Consider the following 25,082-nt stretch of genomic DNA (forward strand, 5'->3'; position numbering starts at 1 on the left):
GCGGTTCTCAGACTGGCTGATGACAGAGGCTTGGGGTGGGGGTGGGGATATGGGTGTGGGAGATGATCTTGGTGGCTATAGAGAACACAGGTTCCCAGGCCCCTCCCCTGTCCCACTCAGTCACACTCTCTGGGGTGCGGCCTGGTGTTTGGGGTTGTAACAGGTTCCCAAGGGATTCTGGTGACTGGCCAGCTTGGGGACTTCTGCTCAGGACACAGCCTCCTGCAGCTAGAGGGGCTTTAAGGGGTCTCCCCAGCCAACCCAGGGTCTGGCGCTTCTTGCATACACTTGGGGAGACTGAGGTCCAGAGAGAGGCATGACTCGGCCTTGCCCCAACTCCGGCACTCCTTTGTCCTACTTCTGGTTCCTCATCAACTCTCACGGTGTCCGGCCAGCTCGGCTGACTGAGGGCTGACTCCACGGCTCTCACCTTGAGACACAGAGAGGCAGGGAGGGAGCTAAGGGCTATCCCCTCCCCCCCACTCCAAAAGCCCTTAGTTTGGGGCTTCCTGGGCAAATGCTTTATTTAATCTTTTTTTGAGAGACCGTCTCTTCCCCTGCTTTCGTGGACAGCAGGGCTGGTGAGGCAGTTAGGAGTTTGAACCTCGCAGCCAGGGTGGACTGGTTTGAATCCTGGCTCCGCCAGATTGACAGCTGTGTGACCTCGCATCTGACTTTTACCTCTCTGAGCCTTTGCACCCTCATCTGTGAAATGAAGGAGAGGAATCCCAGCTCCGTGGAGGTCACTGGGAGGATGAAGTGTGAGGTCACCACGCAGCACCTAGTAGGGGCTCAGCTAACATGAAGGCTCTTTTGAAGGAAGGCAGGAAGGGGATGACGCTCGGGTCCAGCCTGGCCCACCCGAATGCTAGAGGGAAACCAGAGAACAGGTCGGGAGCTTTGCCTCTGTATCCGAGGGGCAGCCCAGAGCAGGGGCAGTGGAGGGGAGAGGTGTTTGTTGGGACAGCCAGGGATGCAGGGAGGGCCCTGGTGTCCAGCCATTAGCTGGTTCCTGCCGAGCTGGAGGGTGCGGGAGGCTGGGGAAGGGATGAGCTGTGCGCAGCTGTGCGGTATTTTCTCTGCTGAAAAGCAGTTTCCATCTCGTTATCTTAATGTGTCCTCACAATAACCCTGGTAACGGTTAGCCCGGGGATCGGGCTTCCTGTTTCAGACTGGAGACGGGAGTCCAGAGAGGTCAGCCGGATGGGACCAAGGTCACGCAGCCCAGCAGCAGCAAGGGGCTGGGCAGGTGGGGGGCGACTTTGTCTCTAGAGGATGACAGCCATAGGGGCCTCCCTCCTGACTTCTGTCTAGCTCACCTTCTGCTTGCCCCCATGCTCTGGAGACACATGTCCGGGTCCAATTCCTGGATCAGCCACTTCCTAAATGCGTGCCTTGAGGATGTGACTTAACTCCTGTAAGCCGGGGTTTGTCATCTGTCAGATGGGAAGAATAATGGGACCCCTCCCGTGGAGTTGTTCTGGGAGAAGCGGGTCAGTCTGTGTAGAACATGCGTGCGCCTGGCACGCGGTGGGCTTGCTGTCTTGCGCACAGCTATGTTGCTCCCTAAGGTCACATCACCTGTCTGGGCCTCAGTTTTCTCATCTGCCGAATGGGCAGTTATTTCGTGCCTGGCATTATGTGAGGCCCCTGCGAGTCAGGATGTTATTTAACATGAGCAGTCACCAGTGGGACCCGTTTCTCTTTGTCCCGTTTTCCAGATAAGGAAACCGAGGTGCAGGGGACGCTACCTGATGTGTCTGTAGTTCCTTGGATAATGACCCAGAGAATCCAGCGCAAACCCAGACCTGAGATGCCAGAGCCCATGGGCCCTAAATGTGTCAACCTTGGGTTTCTATCGGGGCATTCTTCAGGGCTGATACGCTTGCCTGGGGTTGTGGGGTCTGGGGGCCGGTGTCCACTTGGATGCTGCAGCAGCAGGATGCAGCCTCAGGCTGACACCCCCCAGATGTCCACGGACCATGACCCCCACTCTATACCCTGCTCTGGCACGGGGCTCAGGTCCTACCTGGGCCTTCCCACTTCGCTGGGGCTGGGAGGGGAAGCTGGCAGGCCCCAGGCGATGGCGGGATGGCCATTAGCTGGCCCAGGAGCCTGAGTGCCAGTAATGACCCTGTTTTCACGCGGAGGCAGCTCACAGTCTCTCCCCACGCTGGAATCTGCTCTCGGAGCTCCCATTCCGGAATGAAGCGACAGCTGATTATGTAACTCAGAGCAGGTTACGTAAGGATGTAGCAGGCCCTGGTGGGACCGGGGAGCAGGGCAGCGCCCCCCGCCCCCAGCAGAGGTCTCGGGGGGCAGGACCAGGCTCCTGCTTCCACGCCGTTCAGCCGTCCGCCCTGGGACCAAGACCCGCAGCGAGGCCTGGGTGGGAGAGGGGAAGACAAGGCCACCGTATGGAGTGAGACAGCGCTGGTTCAGGGAGCCCGGAATCCTAGCTCAGGTCCTGGCTCTGTCACGGACTGGGTGAATCCTTTCTCCTCTCCAGGCCTCAGTTTCCCTTTTTGGAAAACTGAGGAGGAGTGGTTTAGGTAAACTCTAGGGGCCCTACGGGTTCTGGGGATGCTGTGTCTGTCGCCTTAGAGGTGAGGCCCAGATTTCTGGGCTCTGACGCGCATGCGGTTGCTGGCTACCTGAGCAGGGCACCGTCTCTTTCTGGGCCCTGACCTGTCTGTTCGTCTGTAGGGAGCTGGGCTCCCCTGTCAGCCTGGGTGGTGCCAGATGGGCCTGAACTTTTGGGGGTCCCAGAAGTGGGTGAGAGAGCAGAGCCAGGACATTCCACCCCTGCTCTCTCCTTTGCTCCCTGTTGGCGTCCTTGTGGAGAACGGCCACACCACCGAATAGTGACAGTCATGACGAAGACAGCTGCCATGGCCCGGTCAGGCCTGTCCTGGGGCCCTCCTTGCGCATCACCCTAACTAGCTCTCACCAGGGCCCTGTGAAGCCTGTACCTTCGTCACCCCTATATGACTGGTGGGGACGGGGCTCAGCTGGGGGAAGGGGACCTACCCAAACTCACACAGCCAGTCAGTGGCCAAGCCAGGACTCCACGTCCATCCCACTTGAGAACTCACAGAACTGCGGGCCTGCTTCCCTCTGGAGACCGGAGAGCCGGGTGCGGCCAGATGGCATAAACAGCCCTGTTCTGTGGTCCAGGCTCTGAGGAATGTCCGCCCCCCTCACTAGCCACCCCCGGGCCTCTCGGACTCTCCACCCCCCTTTGTTCCTTTTGTGCCACCCACGGCGTCCACAACGGCATCTGGGAAGTGGGCCGTGCCGGCTGTGTGGGCACACGGGCACTTGTATTTTTAAACCCTGGCTCTGGCCAAGCTCTGAAGTCAATTCAGACAGGGCCAAGGGGTTTTCTGTGGGTACTGTTGACCCCGAGTGGGAGGGCTGGGGGTGATCACTGGCGTCAGGAGGCCATCGGGACCGTTAGCCGCCGGGGAGGTACTCAGCACTGGCTGGGGTCTGTGCCCCCCGGACCCAAAGCCCCAGGGAGCTTGAGTGAAGAGCATGGCAGCAGGGGGCAGGTCAGAGGCTTGGAAGGAGGAAGCTGGGGAGAGCAGGGAGGAGGGAGGAGGTGGGATGAAGGTTGAAAGGGCTGCAGAGTGTGGGAGAGACGGCCTTTACCAAGCTTAGAGTCCAACCCACTGACGGCCCATAGCCCACTGGGGACGCTGAGGTCCCAAGAAGTCACACAGGGAGTTAGAGGCAGGGCCAGAACGTGAACCCAGAGTGCCTGATCCCCAAGCAAGAGCAATTTTGGACTAGCTTCTCATCCGGGCCCTCAGGGAAGCCCGGCTCACGGAGGCTCTGCTCCTGGGGAGGGGAGCTTTATCTGCCCCGCAGGCAGGCGCGGGAGGAGGCCCTTGCTGTACCCACTGATGCCACCACGCTGAAGAAGTCAGGGCAGGATTTCATAATCAAGGCCAGATGACAGCGGAGGATGTGACCGGGGAGTGAGAGCACCTGCTACAGCCACTGCGCCCGCTTCCCCACCAGGGCTCCCTCTACTCTCTCCCTCCTGGTTCTTGGCGTGTTGACTACTTTCCTTGCCCTGACTCCGGGCACCAGGAAGGTCCCTGATACCATCATACAGAGCAGAAAGTTGAGGGGAGGCCGTTTGCCCCTCACTATAGAGAAACATGATAAAACAGAGGCACGGAGAGAGTGGGAAGATTCAGCCTTTGCCCCTGGCTCGGATGCTCTCAAGCTGTATGGCTTTGTCACAGCACATTTCTGGGCATCGGCTTCTTCATTTATCACATGGGGACAGTCGGCAGCAGCAGGATTTACCAAGTGCTAGTTTTATGCCAAGTACTGCAGTGGTCACTTTCATATGTGATTCTCCCCACCCTTGAGACAGTCCATTTTTCAGATGAGGAAACGGAGGCTCGGCGTTGCAGAGCAGAGCGGGGGCTATACACAAGCCGGTATTTTCAGCCCTCTTCTCTCACCTCTGCCTGGACCCAGTCCAGGCTTCTCTTCAGATGCCTTCTTGCCCAACCGCTGCCTAATCCACTCCCAACACCACTACCAGCAGCTCGGTTATCCACTTCCCAGATGGAATCTTCATGGATCTCCACTGCCTCCGGGGAACGTCCGAATTGCCTAGCTTGGCATTCAGAGCCCTTTTGTAAGACAGCCCCTTAGTTCTCCTGGTCACATCATTCTCTGGACAAATTTTCTCCTCCCTCATGCCTTCATGTAGCAACCTCTGCCAGGTTCACTTTATCATCACATTCCTATTCCTCCCTTGAAATCAGCCCAAAGTCACTGCTTCTGCGATGATTTCTGTGCCTGTCCCTGGAGGAAGGAATATTAGTGCCTCACGATGCTCCCATTGCCTTGAGTGGTTCTCGTCACCTAGTTTCATAGTCCATTGTTCACGCAGCACTCTCCCCACTCACCTGGTGCCACCTGAAGGTCCCTGGGGGGAAAGGGACTGTGTGAGCCTCTCCAGTGTCCCCAGCCCCAAGGCTGAGCAGAGTGGCTCAGGAAGCTGCAGAGAATGGCAGATCAGAAAAAGTTCTTTCTGGGTAGAGGCCACGTCTTGGGTTCCGGAACAGCTTTGGCTATACCCACTCACCAAGGATGGTTCGGGTTGAGAGCAAATGGCCCACAGTTGGACACAGACCTGGAATTGAGATGTGCGGTTTTGGGTAAGTCACTGAACCTTTCTGAGCCTCTGGTTCCTCATCTGTGAAATGGGCCAACAGTATGGTAAAAATGAGGAATCAGTATGATAGTGCCTGGAAAACTTCTAGAGCAGAGCCTAACCCGAAATAAGGTAGGTACTCGGTACAGGTTTCTTCTTTATTCCTGCTACTATCCCCCATCATCATCATCCCCTTCATCCCAACAACATCTCCATCACCTCCGTCATTGTAACCGACATCATCACCTCCTTCATTCCCTCATCATCATCATCAATACCGTTGTCATCCCCTTCCTTCATCCCAACATCATCATCATCCTCACCGCCGTCATCGTCATATTCATCACCATTGTCATCATCACCATCACCATCTTTGTCATCATTCTTTAGAGCCCTCTTCTTTCCCAGATATCTTCCCCTGTGCTGGAGATTCTGCAAGTCTGAGCTGCCAGCCATGTGCTAGGATTTGGGTTGAGTGCCTTTCTTTCATCATTCCACTTAATTTTCACCCTGAAATAAAAACACAAGCAAAAATCACTTCTTTCCTATGGAGAATCTTCACATGCATCACACGGGTTGCTACAATGGTCCCTGTTTTACAGATAGAAAACCTGAGGCTCAGAGAAGCAAAGTAACTTGCCAAGATTATCCACAGCTAGTAAGCAGAGGAGCCTGGTCCAACTTTGGCCAGCTCTTTTAGTAACACCAAGCTTCTCAGAGCTCCTGATTCACTTGCCCTCAGGGTTCTCTGCATTCGCTTCCAGTCACCAGTGCTCCCTGCAAAGGATCAGTATAAATTTTCAGCACTTTCTTGGGTTCCCTGGGCCCAGCAAAGAAACAGCAGCATTTGTCACTGAGAGGTTTACTCAAAATCTAGAAAAACAAAGTCGGGTGTGAGCAAAGATGCCAGGGAACTGGGAGGAGATTTTCAGGCTCAGAAGCCAGGGAGTTGGGGCCTTACCAGCTTGCTCACTCTGAACACACATCATCATTACTCTGGACTCACAGGCTGGGCCAGGCCTCTTGGAGGAACTGTCACCTTCTCTTTGCCTCCATGTTTCCCCCTCCCTATAGCTTATACTTGACTTTGGTCTATGCTCAGTGTCTGACATAGAGTAGATGCCAACTCTGTTTCCACAATGAGTGAGTGGACAAATGTATCCACTAGTTTGACAAATATTTATTAAGTGCTTGCTGTGTGTCAGGCACTGTTCTAGGAGCTGGGGCACAACGGTACACAACACAAACACCCCATCATCGAGGGTCTCAGTTTAATGCTCAGCGTATTTAAAAAACGGAAGTGAGTCACACCTCGTATAAGGGAGATGCTGCTGCTGTTGTTTCTTGGGAGTCCGTGCCAAATGGTGTTTCCAGGTGCCAGTGGGAGATGGTTGTCCGGGAGCCAAGGCTCAGAGGTTGTTTCTGGGCCAAAAAAAAAAAAAGACAAAAACCAGACATAAAAGGCACCTAAAGAGGAGGCCGACTGGTGGAAAATCCAAGGTGCTGTTGATTGAGCACTTGTTACACGCCAGCATATAGGATCTCTCTCTGATGTCTCTGCCTTAGAGGATGTAGGCTCTTTTTTTTTTTTTTAATGTTTTTATTTATTTTTGAGAGAGAGAGAGAGACATTGTGAGCAGGGGAGGGTCAGAGAGAGAGAAAGAGTCACAGGACCTGAAGGCAGGCTCCAGGCTCTGAGTTAGCTGTCAGCACAGAGCCCGACCTGGGGCTTGAACCCACAAACCATGAGATCATGACCTGAGCCAAAGCCGGACGCTTAACCGATTGAGCCACCCAGGCACCCGGATGTAGGCTGTTTTTTTTGCTCTGTCTTACAGAGGAGGAACTGAGGCCCCAGAAGCTGCTGGGACTCTCCCAAGGCCACATGAGGAGAGGGTGGTGAAGCCAGGATTTGAATCCAGGTCTGTTTGGATGCCCTAGGCCCAAGTTCTTGTCCCATGCCCAAGTTCTTAACCACTTGGTTTGACTGCCAGGGAGGGTGGGAGGGGGTAGCACGCTGCAGGCTGTGCAGGGGCTGGGACCTGGCCATGGAGAGCTTTGGAGCGCTCCCTTCGATGCTGTCTTAGTCCTAACACCCTGTTGGTCTTGATTGTGAAGCTGTCATGGGTGACTCCAGACAGACCCACCAAGCCGGGCTCCCTGCTGCCTGCCCGGCGAGAAGGCCATTCTGCAAAGCAAATCGTGCCTGCCCCCAGCCAATATGGACCCTATACATTTACACAAGTCACTGAATACAAATGACAGAGCGTTGTAATTTGGAAACGCTGCCCTGCCACTCAGAAGGAACTGCAGGGGGAGGCTGTGAGCCTCAGGGAACACCGTGAACAGCACTCAGCCCTGCTGGGCACACTGCAGCTCTGGGAGGGGACAGTGAGTCCGCATTGGCATCGTGGTTGCTCCCACTGCCACCATGGCGGGAGCGAGAACCTGGTTCTGCCGTACCTTCGAGGGTTGACCCCATCCGGGCTAGTTGTGCAAATTTGCACTGATTCCTCCCCACGCCTGGAAGCCCTTCCGGAAACTAGAGATACTTATCATAATAAAACCGTGCACACAGCCGGCTCTCACGGAGCACTTTCTGTAGCCCAGACACTTCATTCTCACTACAACCCTTGGAAATAGGTATGTGTCATCCTCGGTTTAGGAAGGTGGAGAACAGCTTCAGAGAGGTTAGACAACTCACTCAAGGTCACCCTATTATTGTTGGAGTGATTGTTGGAGATGATCACACATCTAATTCTGATGGATTTGAATGTCTGGCTCTTAACTATGATGCGGTCCTGTCCCCAACCTGCCTCCTCTCTCTGAGACCCATGGAGAAGAGCTAACTTGGCGGAGCAGCAGGCGGTTGTGGACTCAGAGGGGATCCGCAAGAACAAGCCGAGGGGCCAGCTTCCTGTGGGTGCCAAGGTCTTAGGGCACGTGTCCTTTTGTGTTCACATCCGTGTTCTCACGTGTGTCCTTGGGATGGTCCATGTGCCCACGTGCTCGAAGTTGTATGCTCCGAATATGTTTGCATGCTCATGTATATTTGCAAGTGTGAGATTGTGTATTTTTGTGTTCTTGTTTACAAGTATCAAGCTGTGTGTGTGTGTGTGTTCATGCTAATGTGCATGAAGTGTGTATCTAATTTTCTTTTCTTAAAAAAATTTTTTTGTTAACATTTATTATTGAGAAACAGAGAGAGGCAGAGCATGAGCATGGGAAGGGCAGAGACGGGGGAGACACAGAATCCAGAACAGGCTCCAGGCTCTGAGCTGTCAGCACAGAATCTGATGTGGGGCTCGAACCTATGAGCAGTGAGATCATGACCTGAGCAGAAGGCAGACGCTCAACCAGCTGAGCCACCCAGGCGCCCCTGGAGTGTGTATCTAATTTTCATCAGGTGCTTGCTATATTTCAGGCACGAGCCTAAGTACTTTACAGGTAGTGACTCCTTTCATTCCCATAGTAATCCCATGAAGCAGAAACTGTTAATATTCCCAAATCACAGATGAGGAAACTGAGGCACAGGGAAGGTACCAAGTTGTCCAAACATCTCATCTTTGTGATTACAGAAATTCTTTACATCCTTTATGCTGCCCTCCTCATTTCTGGTCCACGTGGCTTAGGTATTGGTCCCCCACCTTCCCCCACCCCTGGGTTGGCTTTGTGACCCACGTGTGACAAATCAGAGCCAGTGTGATTGGTTCAAGCAGGTGAGTCAAGCGGCTTTCGAGAAGCATCTGAGGGTCATCCAGTGTTACTGACAGCAGGTGGTCTGCAGGCGGCAACATCCATTCCTGGACCCCGCCCACACCCCCGGAACCGGGAACCTGCTTTCGCAAGCCTGTCAGGTGCCCATGTGCATTTGAGGATCTGGACCTTGAGGTCAAACTGCCTGGGTGGAGGCTGGAAGTCCCGCCCCACCAGCCACGAGACATGGACAAGTCATAGAATCTTTCTGTACTCCGGCTCCTCATCTGCGAAGTAGAAATGAGAGTCCTGGCAGTTTTGAGGACAGAATAGATTTTTACGTGCAAAGTGCCTAGAGCAGCCCCTGGCGTGTGTCCAGTTGCGGGAGGGTTCAGTGTCACTCTCTTATTACCTGGGGACAGGCGTGGGACCCAGTCCTGCCCCGTGAGCATCGGCCAGAGACTTCCTGGCACCATCCATTAGAAAGAGCCTCCTGATGAGATAGGATGTAAGCCTAGAGCTGCTCCTGGTGACCTAGTACTGCCTCAGGGAAGGGCCCGCCTGAGGATGCAGCGCCGAGAAGAAAGTAAAGGTGAGAGGCATCCTCTGGGACATTTCTGGGGTGCTGGTCTGTGGAGAGCTGCCAGAAGAGCAGCCGGGGAAGAGATGTGTGCCTTGACCTAAGATCAGCCACCTGCAGGGCTGGACAGTGTTATCACTCCCAGCTCAAGGCCGGAGACAGCTTGGCTGGACTTTCTTATCGGCTCCTCAGACGCTGTGCTAAAACTGCGGCTTCTGTTTTTTTTTTTCTTTACCCTAGCCCCTTCACGTGACCCTGTTTCTTAGCAACTGACCTGTGCTTTCTGCTCTTTATAAGATGAATGTTTTTTTCTCAATAAACTGAGGCCTGATCAGAAACTTTGTCTTGCCTCCATTCTCTACGCCCCCCGCCCCCCAATTCTCCCTCCCTCCCTCAGGACCTGCATTGACGGACCTGCGGGCCGGGTCACTGGTCCATGCCAAAAGCCACTGCACTTTTTAATGTCATGGGCAAATACATTTTGCTCTGGCTTTAGCCAATCTGAGCTGGGCTCCTGTCACTCATCCCTGAAGGATTCCCACCAAGTGCCTAATCTGACTCAAAGAGGTTTTGCAAAGAAGTGACTCAAGTGGGCCCAAGACCAGAAAGAGAGTCGGGGCAATCCTTGGATTTCTAGCCTCCAGCCTGGCACCTCTCCGTGGCTGTCTCATCCTGACAAAGCGACGCCAGGCCACATCTCCTGCCCCTGCCCCGTCCGTCTGTAGCTGTCCTCTGGCGGGCAGCCTCAGGCCGCCCTGCAGGGTGGGTGCCCACCGCCTTGCTTGGTCGGCATCACTGCCTGCCTGAGTCCAAGCTCCGCGTTAGGCAGCCTTGCCAGGAACCTGGGCGCTGAAGCCATGCGGGGGCTTTTGGAAGAGGCCCTTTTGCCTTTGGAAGGTCAAGCAGATCTCTATTCCGCCAGGCCCCTCACCCCAAGCCTGGAGATGGGCTGAGGTCAGAGGCAGAGGGACGTCGTGGGGGGTGGCTGGGTCCTTCTCTTTCTTTCCTTATGCCGGGACTGTGCAGGTGTGGGCAGGCCAGAGGCCGTTTTCTGACTTAGCTTCCCCAGTGGGCGGGCCTCTGGCATCCTGCTTCTCCCCTCAGCCTGCTCAGGCTCTCTGCCTTCTGCCCTCACCCCTGGCTTTCCATCTGTCTCCCTGAGCTTTGCTCTCCCAGTCTTCCCAGATCACCCCTATTCAAATTCTCCCTTCTCTTCATCTCTGCGTCTCTTTGTCTCGCATATCCCCCAGTTTCACAAGCCCCTGCGGCCTCCCGGACCTGCCCCGCCTGACCTCTCCTGGGTCCTGCGGCCTCCTCGGCTCACCGCCCCCCCCAGGCCCCTGTAACATGGGCCCCTCTCTCTTGCCAGGCCCCTCCTGACATCTCCATCATGTCTGCATCTCCCTGTCTTAGGCAGCACTCCACACCTGTCTCCCTCCTCCCTCCCTCTCCTCCAGGTGGCCTGCTGCCAGTTGGGTACCAGTTGGGTTGCCATGGGAACCACTGAGCTGCTTAGAAAGCTGCCATAGATCTAATCAAGGGCTGTGAGGTTTCAAGGAACAGCTCACTTTCTGGAGGAAGGACGGGTGCTGACAGCCGATTAGGCGGATGCTGGGATGGGGCGAAGGGAGCAGGAGGTGTGGAAGGTGGCAGCCAAGGCAGGGCCAGCTGGGGCTCAGGGGCACCTGGGGACCAGAGGCCGCATCTACCCAGCCCACACTTTCCAGCCTCCCTGGCCCTCTCAGACCTTCTAGGGTTTCCCTGAAGAGACTGGCGATGCCCCATCCCTCATATTCATTCATCCACATTCATTCATTCACACATCAAATTGTCCCCACTTTTGGTCATGAGCTTCCCGAGGCCTTCCCAGCACAGTGGGAGGGACGGATCCTCACACAGCAGCCTTCCCCTGGGGCTGCGCTCTGTCATCCAGGGAGACAGATACAAGGAGGGCGGAGGTCCATGCTGACTGGGGACAGCGAGGGAATGAGGGAGGGGCTTCCCAGGGGATCCTTGAGCTGAGTCTCGAGGGAGGGGAATGCATCAGCTAAGCAAAAGGTGGGGGCCCTTCTTGACCCACAAGTTCTGTCTCTGAAGGTGGGCCATGGGCTCTGTTTTGGGGTGCACTTGAGTGAGGCCATAAGGAGCCACTACTGACTCCTCCAAAGGTGGTGACTTCGGAGCAGACCCTTCTTACAGCTGTACTGGGGATGGGTGGGCAGGGGGTGACTCTGCTTCTGGAAAAATAGCCCTAAATTCCCAGCACCCAAGTCCCCTGGAGTTGATGGGAGGACAGGAGGGCAGGGGATTATTTGGGGGGAGATGCTCACACCTGCTAATGTCCCCCCTCCCCCCAGCTGTGGAGTCAACCGGTTGAGTCAGAACGTTATGGCCAGAAGGGCCTGCCAGCTTGGTCTAATCTCAGATGGCTCCCCCTGGTACTGGGCTTTCGGTTTCTCTCTTCCAAGCCAGAGACTGTGTTTGCAGATAATTTGCATACATTTGCATGCAGTGTCGGCAGGGCCCAGCATAACATGGGAAAAACACATTTTTCTCGCCAGGGTGCTTGCAGCCTGGATTAGAGCCCAGGTGTGCAGAAACCCAGCTATAAAGTTTTTCTCTTCTGTGGCCCTCCGGGGCTGTCTTTCCTGCCTCCCTCCCCTCACTGTGGAGCTTGAACCCCCAAGTCAGCAGGTGGGGAGGGGTGTCCCAGTCAGGGAGCCTGGGTCCTCCTCGTCCTGGAGCAGCTGCGTACTTGCTCTGTGACTTGACAGATCCCTTTTCCTCTCATTGTCCCCATTTGCCTTTGTAGATTAGGAAGTGGAGGGCGGGCACCTGGAGAAGCCTCATGCCCTTCCTTCCTTCCTTCCTTCCTTCATCTTGTTCTATGTCTTGTGTGCTTGCAAAGTACCAGTGCCCTCTATTCTGGCATCAACCAAACCAGCCACAGTCCGTGCCTCTGGGGAGTCCCGGGGAGACTGGCCCTAATCAAATGACCACACAAACCAATGCACAATCACAGCTGTGTTAAGTGCTCCATAGAGACATGTGGTGCTTGATGGGAACCCAGAATTAGTCTGGAAAGTCACAGAAGACTTTCTGGAGGAAGAGTCCTTCAGCTGAGATGTTAAGTACAAGATGCTATTTAGGTGACAGGGGCTAGAAGAGCCTTCCAGGGAGAAGAAGAAACATGTGCAAAGGCCCTGGGGTGGGAAGGAGCAGAGCAAGTATGCAGAAGGGAGAGGAATGTGCTGTGTCTGAGTTGAGAGAGGCGTGAAATAAGAATAGACAGGAAGGTGGGGCCAACCTACAGGGCCTTTTCACCCATTAGGGAAGGGTCTTTAAAACAATGATGCCTTTATTCTAAGAGCAATGGGAACCATCAAACCAGGAAGTGACATAAGCAGGTTTGCATTTTGCAAGCATGGGTGTTGTGAACACATGCCACCAGGCAGGAGGGTGAGATTGTCCCTAGAGAAAGCTAGAGCTTGGCTTAGGTCACAAGAGTGGAGATGCAGAGGAGGGGAGGTGTGGGACCACCAGGTGGTAGGTAGCACAGACCAGCCTTGGTGATAGGTGAGGGGGAGGCTGGTAGGGGAGGGGTGTCTCGATATCTGGTCAGCCTTGGAGCCACAGACTAAAGTGGTGAACGTGGGGCTGGCGGTGGGGGCGGGCTTGGAGATGAAGAGCAGAAGCTGAGTTCTGGTCATGTTGAGTTTACATCACCTCTGAGGCATCCCAGTGGCAGTTGGTAGAAGTATCTAGAGCTCAGGGAAGGGGTGGATAGGAAATTGGTGTCTTCCCAGTCCCCAGCCCCAGGTAGGGGGATTCATCAGGATCTCTTCTGGGTTCTAGCACCTTCCAGAAGCAACCAACCTCATCTGTCTTCTGTCTTTAGTATTTTAGACCTATTTCTTTTTATTAATTTTTAATGTATATTTTTTATTTAAGAGAAAGCAAGAGAATCAGGGAGGAGCATATGGAGAGAGAGAGAAATATATATATATATATATATATATATATATATATATATATATATAGAGAGAGAGAGAGAGAGAGAGAGAGAGAGAGAGAGAGCATCCCAAGCAGGGTCCATACTCTGCATAGAGCCCAATGCAGGGCTCAGTCTCGTGACCCTAGGATCATTACCTGAGCTGAAATCAGGTGTCGGATGCTCAACCGAGATGCTCCTAGATTCTTTCTTTTTTTTTCTTAAAGTTTATTTATTTTGAGGAAGGGGAAGGGAGAGAGAGAGAGAGAGAGAGAGAGAGAGAGAGAGAGAGAGAGGGAATCCCAAGTAGGCTCCACATTCAGTGCAGAGCCCCACATGGAGCTTGAACTGACAAACCGGGAAGCCATAACCTGAGCCAAAGTCGGATGCTCAACTGACCGAGCCACCCAGGCATTCATCCCCTAGACTTATTTCTAATTTAGAAATGGATGAGGAGAACAATGGAGAATGTGGTAAGCATCTTCCCACATTACTTGTATTAAGCTTACATCCTCCTTATATGCAGAAGGTATTTTTTGGACCCCAAGCCCGGACCCACAAAGGCATTCCGGGATAGTTCTAGGAATGCTGCACATCCTGGAGAACGTGGTTTGGATCCAGAACCTTTAGGATTCCTGGGATCTTTGATGGTTTGTGGGGATAAGGGAACAGAATATTTGAAGTCAGGACATGCAGAAAACATGTGGTTTCCATCCTATCTAGAACGGAAAACCAGAGGGGAAGAGAGGGGAGAGAAAGAAAAAATCTATTGTTTAGGACCTACCGGATGCCAGTCCTTACTAGCTAGCATTTTCTTCTTTTCAGTAGTATTGTACTGTTTACTTCTTACAAAAGTGAGGGAGCCATAAATCAGCCCATTTTATAGGTCTCAGAAAGGTTAGATCACTTGTCCCAAGTTGGGTTGGAGCTGGAATTCTAACCCAGACTTGTGCTCTTTCTACCACATCAACTGTACTTGAAAGTGAGTTTTAATCTGGTGCCCAGGAGGGATTTGTCTTTCTAAGGACCAGATGCTGAGGGGCGAGGAGGCACACTTGGCTTGTACACTGCCCCGCAGGGGCTAGGAGCTCAGCACAGGCTGTCTGAGGCTCCCAATAGGCCTGCTTTCAGCCCAGTGTCTGCACCTGGCCCCCACCCCTCACTCAGCAGAGTCAACTCCCCTTCGTCTGCAGGAACCTGCCAGCCAGCACCTTGCTCTTCTCACTGTCCCCTGGGAAGGCTGCCTGCTTTCTCACCTCCACGCACTTGTTCCCACTGGGGCTACTTGTAGAATGCCTTTCTCTGCCCAAGCCCTGCCTGCCCTCTGCATCTCACCTCCTGGCATACTCCTCCTCATCCTTTGTAACCCAGCTCAGTGATCTCCCCTGAACCTCCCTGTCTGGTCCTCCAAGTAGAGTTGGCCCTCTGTCTCCTGGGCCAGGAGGGTTCCTAAGGGCCCCAAAGCCATGCTCAAATCCTGATTCATCCACTTAGAAGCTCTGTGACTTAGGGCAAGTGACTTACCCTTAGGGCTGCTCCTTGGCTTAGGAGGGTTCCTAAGGGCCCCAAAGCCATGCTCAAATCCTGATTCACCCACTTAGAAGCTCTGTGACTTAGGGCAAGTGACTTACCCTTAGGGCTGCTCCTTGGCTCATGGTAAGATTAACTTAATGAGATGACAGAAGAAAAGCCCTTAGCTCAGGGCCTGGCACATAGCGAGCCCTCTGTGAGTGAAGGCCAATGTATGGGTTGGAGCCCATTCTTTTGTGAGTATTTATTTACTCTGTTTTCCTCACCAGGCAGGGAGCTCCTAGAGAACAAAGTTTTCTTTTATTTTAGTATTCCCAGGATGTACCATAGGCCTGATACATTCTAGGTGTTTAGTGACATTTGTTGAATGAATGGACAGACACTAGCATCTTTATTCTATATATTTTGCTTCCCTTCTCCACACCTGGCTTTTCAAGGTAACAACTGGGTTTCATACTCAACCGCACCCCTTCACAGAGCCCAGCCTGCACACGGCAGGTGCTCAGCAAAGGGCTGTGGTTTGTTTCCATAGGCAGCCCTTTCTCAGACACATGGAATTCAGCCTCTGGATCTACACAGGCGTCAGCCAGCCTCTGGGATGTAATGGATACATATTTTTCATTGCCCACGTGTCTCGCCTTCCCTGCTGAACATTGTATTAAACGGTTGTTCAGTAGCTCAAGTGCACAGATATTCCTTTCAAAATTACTACATTCACCTTTTGTTGGCAAAACATGCCACATGAGGCCTCCCAACCTCTTATGGAGGATGGCTGTGTGCTTTCTGCTGCCACCTCAGTGGTAGCTCTTGAGGCCGGAAGGCCTTGTCAGAGTTTCAAATACCTGCTCTGCTGAATACTGACTGGACTCAAGGGGTCAGGGAGAGCTGATTCTGGGTTAACCTGAGCTGACTTGTCATTGCCATCATTACATTGTCATCTTTATCGTTGACACCAATGTCACCACCACTGCAATTGTCACCACAATCACCACCACCACCATCACCACCACCACCATCACCAGTATCACCACCATGACCAATGTCATCATGATCATCACCACCACCACCAATATCACCAACATCACCATCACCATTACCTCCAATATCATCACCAGCAATGTCACCACAACCACCACCACTGACATCACCATGATCATCACCACCACCACTACCACCAAACCACCACCACCACGACCATCAACTTCACTATCACCACCACCACCATCACCATCACCATCACCATCACCACTGTCACGTCAACCAATACCACCACTGCCAGCACCATCCACTATCACCACCATCATCACTGCCACCACCATCACCAGTATCACCACCACCATCACTGCCATCACCACCAACATCATCATCACCATCACCACAATCACCACCACCACCGTCACCACCAACATCACCATCTCACTGCTGGCACCACCACCATTACCGCCAACTTTGCCACCATAATCATCACTGCCATCCACATAGCCACCATCATCACTACCATTATCACCATCACCACCATCTTCACTACCATGATTAATACTGTTAGTTATTAACATTTTGAAAACCTTGTCTCTGATAGATGTAGAGCTAAACATCTTACATGTGTCATTTTATTTAATACTCAAAATGACCTTATAGGTATGTATGTTTTTTATTTTTGTCTTACAGATGAGAAAACGGAAGCTCAGAGAGGTAAAGAAACTTGCCCAATATCACACAGCCAGCAGGCACTGAAGTCAGTTTTTCAAAAAAATCAAGTCAGCAGACATTTAATGAGTGTCCATTGGCACACAGGATACAGTCCCCCCTACCAATGCCACATTATCAGGGATACAAAAATAAGTGTGCGTTTTTTTTTTTAAAGTTTATTTGTTTTGAGAGAGAACAAATGAGAGAGAGCAGGGGAGGGGCAGAGAGAAAGGAAGAGAGAGAATCCTAAGCAGACTCCTCACTGTCAGTGTAGGACCTGATGTGGGGCTCGATCACATGAACTGTGAGATCATGGCTTGAGCCGAAATCAAGAGTCAGATGCTTCATCGACTGAACCATCCAGCTGCCCCAAAATGAATGTGCTTCCTGACTCTGGGGGTCTTTACAGCCCTCTGAGGGAGACTGGACACTAAGCAGCCCAAAAGTCTGTCCTAGGCAAACTACCTGAGGGCAATGGGAAGGACAGGTGATATGTAGTTAAGACCTATACCTAGAGGCACTCTTTTTTTTTTTTAATGTTTTATTTATTTTTGATACAGAAGAGACAGAGCATGAGAGGGGGAGGGTCAGAGAGAGAGGGAGACACAGAATCTGAAACAGGCTCCAGGCTCTGAGCTAGCTGTCAGCACAGAGCCTGACGTGGGGCTCGAACCCACAAACGTGAGATCTGACCTGAGCCGAAGTCAGAGGCTTAACCGACTGAGCCACCCAGGTGCCCCCCAAGAGGCACTCTTGTGCCACATACACTTTGATAAAAGCCATCCTCGGCTTTGTGGTCACTTAGGAGCCTTCTTGTCTTCATGACTGCCCCAGGAGTGTGACCAACTCCAGGGAAGACTTGGCCCTCTCTAATCCCACATCCCAAAGTCCCAGGCCACTTTCTTATGCTGCTCTAGGTCTATCAGGACCCCTCTTGGTTTCCAGCTCGAAGGGAGTCTAGCAGACTCTCATAGATGGAGAAACCCAAGCTCAGGGAAGGGAAGAAACCTACTGAAGGCTCAGAGTGTATTTCCTCTTTTGTAAACTCCCTTATAGTACAGACATTCTGTGAGGACCGTATGGACTCTAGGTTTATCTAGAATGAAAGGGGATTAAAGGCACCCATATTAAGACTGTCTTCCCTCATTGTTGGTTTGTATAGTAAATGGTGGGGCAGGGGCTCCTCCCTCAGTCCCTTCCAAGAGGACCTCAGGACAGGCTGGTTGAGCCTGGAGATAGGGGAGTGAAAGTTCTTTGTCCACCAGTCTTTGAGGGATTCACAGCAGGCCAGGGAACCCTCCCCTTAGAGAAAGAAGGTTCCAGAGCACAAGGTTCCAGAGGGGCTCTAGATCCCTCATGAGAAAAATGACCAGCAGCATTTCGGTCTGGGCTTCCGGCCTGGAGTTGCAGACTGGCCCCTTTTCCTGAGAGGCTAGAGCAGGCCAGAGGCAGGGATTTAAAGATATTTGGTGCGAGTGATGGATGTGACCAATACTTTTGGCGTTCTTTCAAGAAACTACATAAAGCCTTCAACTTGCCTTCTCATGGTTTCTGGGTATAAGACTAATGTTCCTCTGACTGTGACTCATGCTGATGTTGACTTCAAAAAGGAGGAGAGATGGTCTGGCCTGAAGAGGGTTGCACTTTAATCTTTCCTTGGCTCATATGACAAATATTTTTTACCTCCCACGAAGTGTCAGGCCTTGTGGTGGCCAGTGGTAAAGACAAAGTCTACAAATGGTCCTTGTTCTCATGGGGAAGACAGACATGACTCCAGTAGTTACACAAATGGAAAGGTAGTTACAAACACTGGTAAGCTCTACCCAAAAGAAGCAGGAGCTGCAAAAAGAAGTTGTAACAGGGAACTCAAAGTGGTTTTAGGAGTCAGGGCTTCCTTGAGGAAGTAATGAGCAATCATTATTTTACAGATCGGGGAACTGAGGCTCAGAAAGATTGAGTAGAGTTCAATGTGTACAGCTAGTCAGTAGCAGGGTAGGGATTTGAACCCTGGCTCTCTGGGTTTGCAATCCAGCTTCTCAGCCATTTTACTCCCAATGTTTCCAGTGGATGAGTGACTTTCACAAGGCAAAGAGGGGTGGGCGTGGTGGTAGGGGTGAATGCCAGGCAGATGCAACAGAGCTCCATGGAAAAGTCTGGGTGGTAGGGAGAGTGCAGAGTGCTCAAAAAGCCAGATGAGGGCCAGTGCATGGACATGAATGGTCCAGTTGTAGGAGAGTGGGGGAAGGAGGGGATAGGCAGGGCCAATTACATGGGGCATAGTAGGAGCATTAGGGTTTGGGTCAAGATCCTGGCAGAATGAGCTCCACAGAGCAGGCACTCTGTCTTTCCTCATGCGTAGGTATCCAGCTGTGAGCACACTGTGTGGTGCATAGTAGGAAATAGTGAATGGCTGAGTGCAGTGGGAGAGAAGTCCCCTCTCCAGCCCCTTGTCCTCCTTGGCTTCCTTAGTTCCCACTGTCCACTGAAATCCCCAGGAATCTTGTTAAAAAGCAGCCCTGGAAAATCCAGTTTAGTAACTTAGTTAAGCCTGGGGTTCTGTAGTTTCAATAAGTTTCCCAGGTGATTCTGACCTGGCAGTCCCTTGGGTAATGCTGGGATCCAATAGTTTGGTTTGCAATGGGCCACATGAAGGTGGGGTGCTGTCCTTCAGACACTTGCTGGGGGACACACCTCACTGCCTCCTATTACAGTGTTTATCTACAGCGCTCTGAGAGAAACCCTCTTGGTAGGCAATCTTCTGATGGACCAGAAGCCCTCTTCCTTTGGAAATGCAGTTACTAGATTGAGCCTGACCACCAGACAGCCTGACCACCCAAGAACACTTGACTGGGTTATTGTTGACCTTGAGTTTCATGTAGTCCTATAAGACTGTTGGGAACCAGGGGAGAGAGAAATGAATCCATCAGTCCATCAACCCATTAACTAGTCAATTCAGAAAAGAGGAAGAAGAGGGCAGGATGGAGACAAGGGAACAAGGTAAAATAGGAGAGGAGCTGGAGAGAGAGGATGGGGATGCAGAGGGAGAGGAGAAAGAAAGAATGGAGAAGCAGAGACTGGGCACCCACAGCAGGGCACTGACTTTCCCAGCCATTCTTGGAAGGGCTCTGAGGGGTCTCCAGGGAACGTGGGCACAGCTTACAGGTATTGAGGGAGGAGGTGGGAAGATCTCTGCCCCCTCTTCCCACACTCTCTGCCAGGTTCAAGGCTTTGGCTGCTGGGAAAGAGTCCCCTTCTCTGCAGCTTCACAGACCCAATCTGTCCAGGGGCCCTTGTTTATCTGATTGCAATGGCCATTCCCAAGGGCTCTCCTAGACACAAGGGCCACCCCTTCCTGGCATCCACTACTATACAGTGTTATGTCACAGGAAGCAGGCAAGGCTGGAAGTGGCCAGAAAAGTGGTCATGCCAGTCCCAGTGCAGTCTAGGGCTCCACTTTATCTTATTCAGAATGCCAGCCCTAACATTTGGGGGCCCTAAGGATCCTCTGCATCAGGATGGACCACTGGGCCATTAACAAATTGACTGGCTTTCACCTAGGCCAGGGGGTCTCATCTGCAGGACTTTTTCAGCTGGAAAATGATGATGTGGGAGCAGAAGATCATACCTACAGCCATCATGCTGATCTCCCGTGATGTGTGCCACCCCTTCTGGAGCCCTTCTAAAACCCACCCTGACCTGGCCACACTCCCTGCCTCAATCTCAGCCCCTGCCAATTCCTACTGCCCCTTGTCTTTAACGTCAGTAGCCTCATGGATGACAACCCATTGCCACCCCCACCCCGAACCCTGCCCCAGGGCCTCTGCACCTGTTCTTGCCTCTGCAGAATGTCTCCCCCTGGTCTTTGCATGACTAGCTCCCTCCTGATATTCCTCCATGAACACCCTTCTCAAGTAGCTTCCCAGTCACTTGCCATTGTCTGACTCGGTTTGTATGTTTTGTCGCTCTACTCTCTGCAGCCCCCAACATGTGCATGCAGTCCATTGAGACAAGGACTTTGTCCTTCTTAGTCTTGGGTATCCCACTCCTGTCCTGTCCCCATGTCTTGTTCGGTGCCCAGCATACACAGACACTGTGTGTCTACTTGTCAAACAAAATGAATGAATGAATGAAATGTAGCTAAAGTAGTTGGTGCTTAATTTGTATCAGTTCATGTAGCTATTATGAATACTTACTTTCACAGGGTACTGGGGAGATATCATGGTCAACATCTTATACATCAGGGAGCCAAAGTTCTGAGAGGTGAAGTCACCAGTCGAAGCCCAGACCAAGGAGTCTGCCCCCAGAGCCCTCAGTCTGTCCATCACCCCAGGCGGCCCCACCTTTCTCTGAGCTTAAAGGAGACACAGGCAAGGAGGAAGTGGGAGTTACTATTTGCATTTAGAAAGGAGGTGGTGGTTCAAGGTCAATCATCAGCTTTGGTTGGTGGCACTCAGCACTGCCACCCGCAGGCTTTTGGTGGTGATGACCTCCATGAACGGTCCTGGTTCCCATCCTCTGCAAGGCTGTGATTCCAGGAGGCCCGGGGGCGGGGCTGGGAGTAAGCGGCTGCCATGTGGTCCACCCACCCCGCTCCTGTAGAAGCCAGGGACAGATGCCCAGTTTGAACAAGGCTTTGGGCCATGGGAGAGAGCCCTGCTCTCAGAACCATGTGGGCTCACTTCCCAGACAGACCTGGCATGATGTTCCAAACGGGGCAAGGGTTAAGGCCTGACCTGATTTCTCCCTGGCCACACGGAGCACCTTGAGGCCTCCCACCCACAGGACAGAGGCTCCTTTGTGGGTGGCAGAGAAGTTCCACCCGTCCCCTGAGCCTGCAGGGATGGGCTTCATGTATCACCTGTTGAGGGTGGCCTGTTCCTCTGAGAACCACGGGGCTGCGGTTTATCATGATCAAGGGGCAAGATCATGGTCTTTAGAGCTACCCGGGTATGGATTCAAGTCCTAGCTCAGCCACTTACTTGCTGTGTGTTGGTAGGCAAGTAACACAACTCTGTGAGCCTCAGCTTCCCTCTCTGTACAGGAGAGAGCACTTAGCAGAGTGCCTGGTCCCAGGAAATCAAGCAAGGGACACCATGTCCTCAACATCTGGCCACACTGTCACCTTGGGCCACTGCTGGCCAGTCCTCCTCTGTGCCTTTGCACACACTGTTCTCGCCTTGCCCTACCTTGCCCCCTGGGTAAAGGCCTCATCCTCCAGCATGATGGGCACCTCCTCAGGGAAGCCTTCTGAGATACCCCAGAGGGCTGGGCAGCCCTGGCTTCTCCGCGGGAGCTCTGGAGTGCTCTGGGGTGATGGGGTTGCGTGGTCAGTGTGGTGCCTACGGACCCACTCTGTGTCTCGTTCATCCGTGTCCCCAGCGCCCAGCACAGGACTCAACACAGAGCAGGAGGAAAAAGGCTAGCATCGTGCTTGAACAAATAGATGGGAGAGGAATTAAAAATAGGAATGAATTAATGAGGAAGCAAGGAGGGAGGAGGGAAGAAAAAAACAAATGAAGGAAAAGATGGAAAGGAGGGAGGGAAGGAAATGGGGAGAAAAGACATGAGAGTGGAAGCAAACAGAAGGGAGATGGGTATCAGGGTTGTGTCCTAGGCCCCTGCCCTCTCATGTGGCCACCTCAAGCCTGTCCCCTCCCCCTGCCTGCTCCTGTCTGCCTGTCACTCCTCAGAACCTCAGTTGCCTCCAGTTCCCACAAAATATTCATTGTTCTCTTGCCTGCTCTGCTCCCTTAGGTGCCAAAAATGGTGGAATTATCAGAGGTAAAACATGTCTGTCACCAGGCCTGGTGAGTGGGGGTGCTGTCACCAGCTGATTCATCTGAGGACGCACCCCTCCCCAGGGCAGGGCTTGGGGTACAGAGGCTGACTCAGGCCTGACTGTGTCTTCCTCAGAGGACTCAGGGAAAGTGGCAAAGCCTATGAAAAAGGACAGTCTCTGGGGATGGAGAGTCCTTGACTAGGGGTCGGGGCACTCGGTGCTGGAAGGGGCCGTGGGAGTGGGGCACTGTCAGCTGGCCATCCTGGAGGAAACCTATGGGCAACTTCTTTTTTTTTTTTTAATTTTCTTTTTACATTTTATTTTTGATAGAGAGAGATAGCGTGAGCAGGGGAGGGTCAGCGAGAGAGGGAGACAGAATCTGAAGCAGGCTCCAGGCTCTGAGGTGTCAGCACAGAGCCCGACTCATGGCTCGAACCCACCAGATGTGAGATCATGACCTGAGCTGGACGCTCAACCGACTGAGCCACCCAGGCTCCCCTATGGGCAAATTCTTGAGCATGGTTTGGGGCTGCTGGGATCTTGGGATGGTCTTGTGCTGGGGGCTGGGGACAGACTCTCCCAGTGGGGCTGGAGGCCGGTTGAGAGGGCAGCAGAGAGTCAGAACTGCAGGCTGGGGGACGGAGGCCAGGACTCTGGGAGGGGGCTGAGGCCTGAGCCAGAGCAGGCGTGTGAATGCCGGCCGCATGGAGTCCAGCTAGCAGGCGCTGTTTCCTGTGCACCCACTCTGTGCCAGGCCGTGCTATGTGCTCCAGAAGCCTTATCTCATTTAATCGCCACAGCTCAGATGGTCAACGAAATCATGGGGTAGAAAACGTCAGAGTCGAGATTTGAACCGAGGACTGTCAAACCCTGTTGCCTTGCTGTCAAGGCCCACTTAAAAAATGTTTTATTAATCTTTCTAGAATAGGATAATGCAGGTTAGCTGTGGAGATTTGGAAAGTAGGGTTCAAAAAGGAAAACGGATTTATTCTAAGCCAGGTATTTTTTCCTATGCCCTTTAAAAACAACCAGACAGCACACACACTTGGCATCTTGTTTTTCCTACTAAACACCAGAGCATGAGCCATTTCCTGCACTCCCAGTAACTAGAGTTGGTAATGGCTGCCACGATATTCCACTTGGGGATATATACCCCTGTTTCCTCAGCCGCTCCCTGGCAGCCAAATTGTGGACTCTGAGTCTTCCATGTCGTAAGCAAAATGGATGCATGTCTTGGTGTTCAAGTTTCTTCCTTACTTCGGGGGATTGCCTGTGCTCAGATCTCTGGAAGTGGGACGAATGGACCAAAGAAAGAACTGCTCTCGGGCGCCTGAGTGGCTCAGTCAGTTAAGCATCTGACTCTCGGTTTCAGCTCCAGTCAGGATCTCATGGTTTCACGGGTTTGAGCCCCGCATCAGGCTCTGCACTGATGGCATGGGGCCTGCTTGAGACTCTCTCTCTCCTTCTCTCTCTGCCCCTCCCCGACTCACACTGTCTCTGTCTCTTTCAAAAATAAATAAATAAACTTAAAAATTTTTTTTTAAAAAGAAAGAAAGGGATGCTCTCAGGATTGGGTAGGTGGGAAGGGAACTCTGAGTTTCCAGGCTATCTGCTCCCTGGAGGGTGTATTCTTTCTAAGGGAGACCAACTCAGGAGGGAGGTTCCCTTCCTTTGGACTAATGTTTCTGATTTCTGGCCATGGCAGTGAGACCTAAAATGCAGGCTTGGTTGATACCTTTTTGACTATTTCTCCACCCTCTCTCCCTGGAGCTGGTTTTGGGGGTGTGCGTGGGGAACCTCAGGTAGTCACTTAGCTACTGGAGGGATCCAACAATTCAGAGACCTTTGGGATCATCCCATCCAACCCTCCCTGTGTTCACACGGATGTGCATTTGATAGGTGAGGTACCGCAAGGACAAGGAAGTAACACGTCAGAGTCCCTCTGCCTGGTGGTAACTTGGCTGCAGCCAGAGGCAGGCGTGGACTTCCATTCTGTTGCTCTACCCACGATGTTAGCTGTTTCTCATTATTTGATTCTAGGCCATATAATTTTACACCCTGAGCATAATGAATACAACCGCTGGTATCATGGTTACCATGGTAACATTGGCCCCAAATATCCTCCCAGAAGTGCTAGTCATGGGGTTTGGGCTGAGAGAGACCTCAGGCTGGGTGGGGGCTGACCTGGATGGGGCTGGAGCCCACTGGTGTCTCGGGCTGGTGGGATGACATCACCCTGATGCCCTCAAGGAAGCCCCAGGGCTGGGCCCGGAGCAGGTACTGTCACCAGCGATGTTCCAATTTGGTGTTGATGTTTCTGTGGAAAGAGAAGCAAGATCTATGTTTCAGATTTCTTTTTTTGAGACCAGAAAATGAGAGATGCAGATGAACCAACTAAGCGGGGAAGGGCCATGGGAGAGAAACTGTGTCAGACTCTTTTGAAGTTCCAGAGAATGCTGGTGAGTGACAGGTGTTGGGTTGTTCAGGGGAAACAACACGGAAAAGAAGCCAGAGAGAGGCTGGGCCCAGAATAGGGTTCTGGGGATGGAGGGGCTCCCAAGCCACAGTCCTGGGGGCTCACAGGCAGGACCAGTCCCCAAACCTGCTCCCCAGGTGTCCCCAGAGCCCTTATGCA

The 25,082-nt window shown here is 52.6% G+C and overlaps 1 long non-coding RNA gene across 2 annotated transcripts; it reads right to left on the reverse strand.

The window, feature by feature from the left end:
- Window positions 1-5,381: 5,381 nt before the first annotated feature.
- On the reverse strand, window positions 5,382-24,702 carry LOC115299386. 2 transcript variants are annotated; one of them, XR_003912160.1, is made up of 3 exons: window positions 24,632-24,702; window positions 6,494-6,604; window positions 5,382-5,692 (listed from the first exon to the last, which is right to left on the reverse strand). It is a non-coding gene; the product is annotated as an uncharacterized LOC115299386 (long non-coding RNA). The 2 variants fall into 2 exon arrangements; XR_003912159.1 differs by lacking the exon at window positions 24,632-24,702 and adding an exon at window positions 9,291-9,391.
- Between the last annotated feature and the right edge of the window lie 380 nt (window positions 24,703-25,082).

The sequence above is a fragment of the Suricata suricatta genome, chromosome 8 (genome assembly GCF_006229205.1).
Source record: "Suricata suricatta isolate VVHF042 chromosome 8, meerkat_22Aug2017_6uvM2_HiC, whole genome shotgun sequence".
Classification (NCBI taxonomy): Eukaryota; Metazoa; Chordata; class Mammalia; order Carnivora; family Herpestidae; genus Suricata; species Suricata suricatta.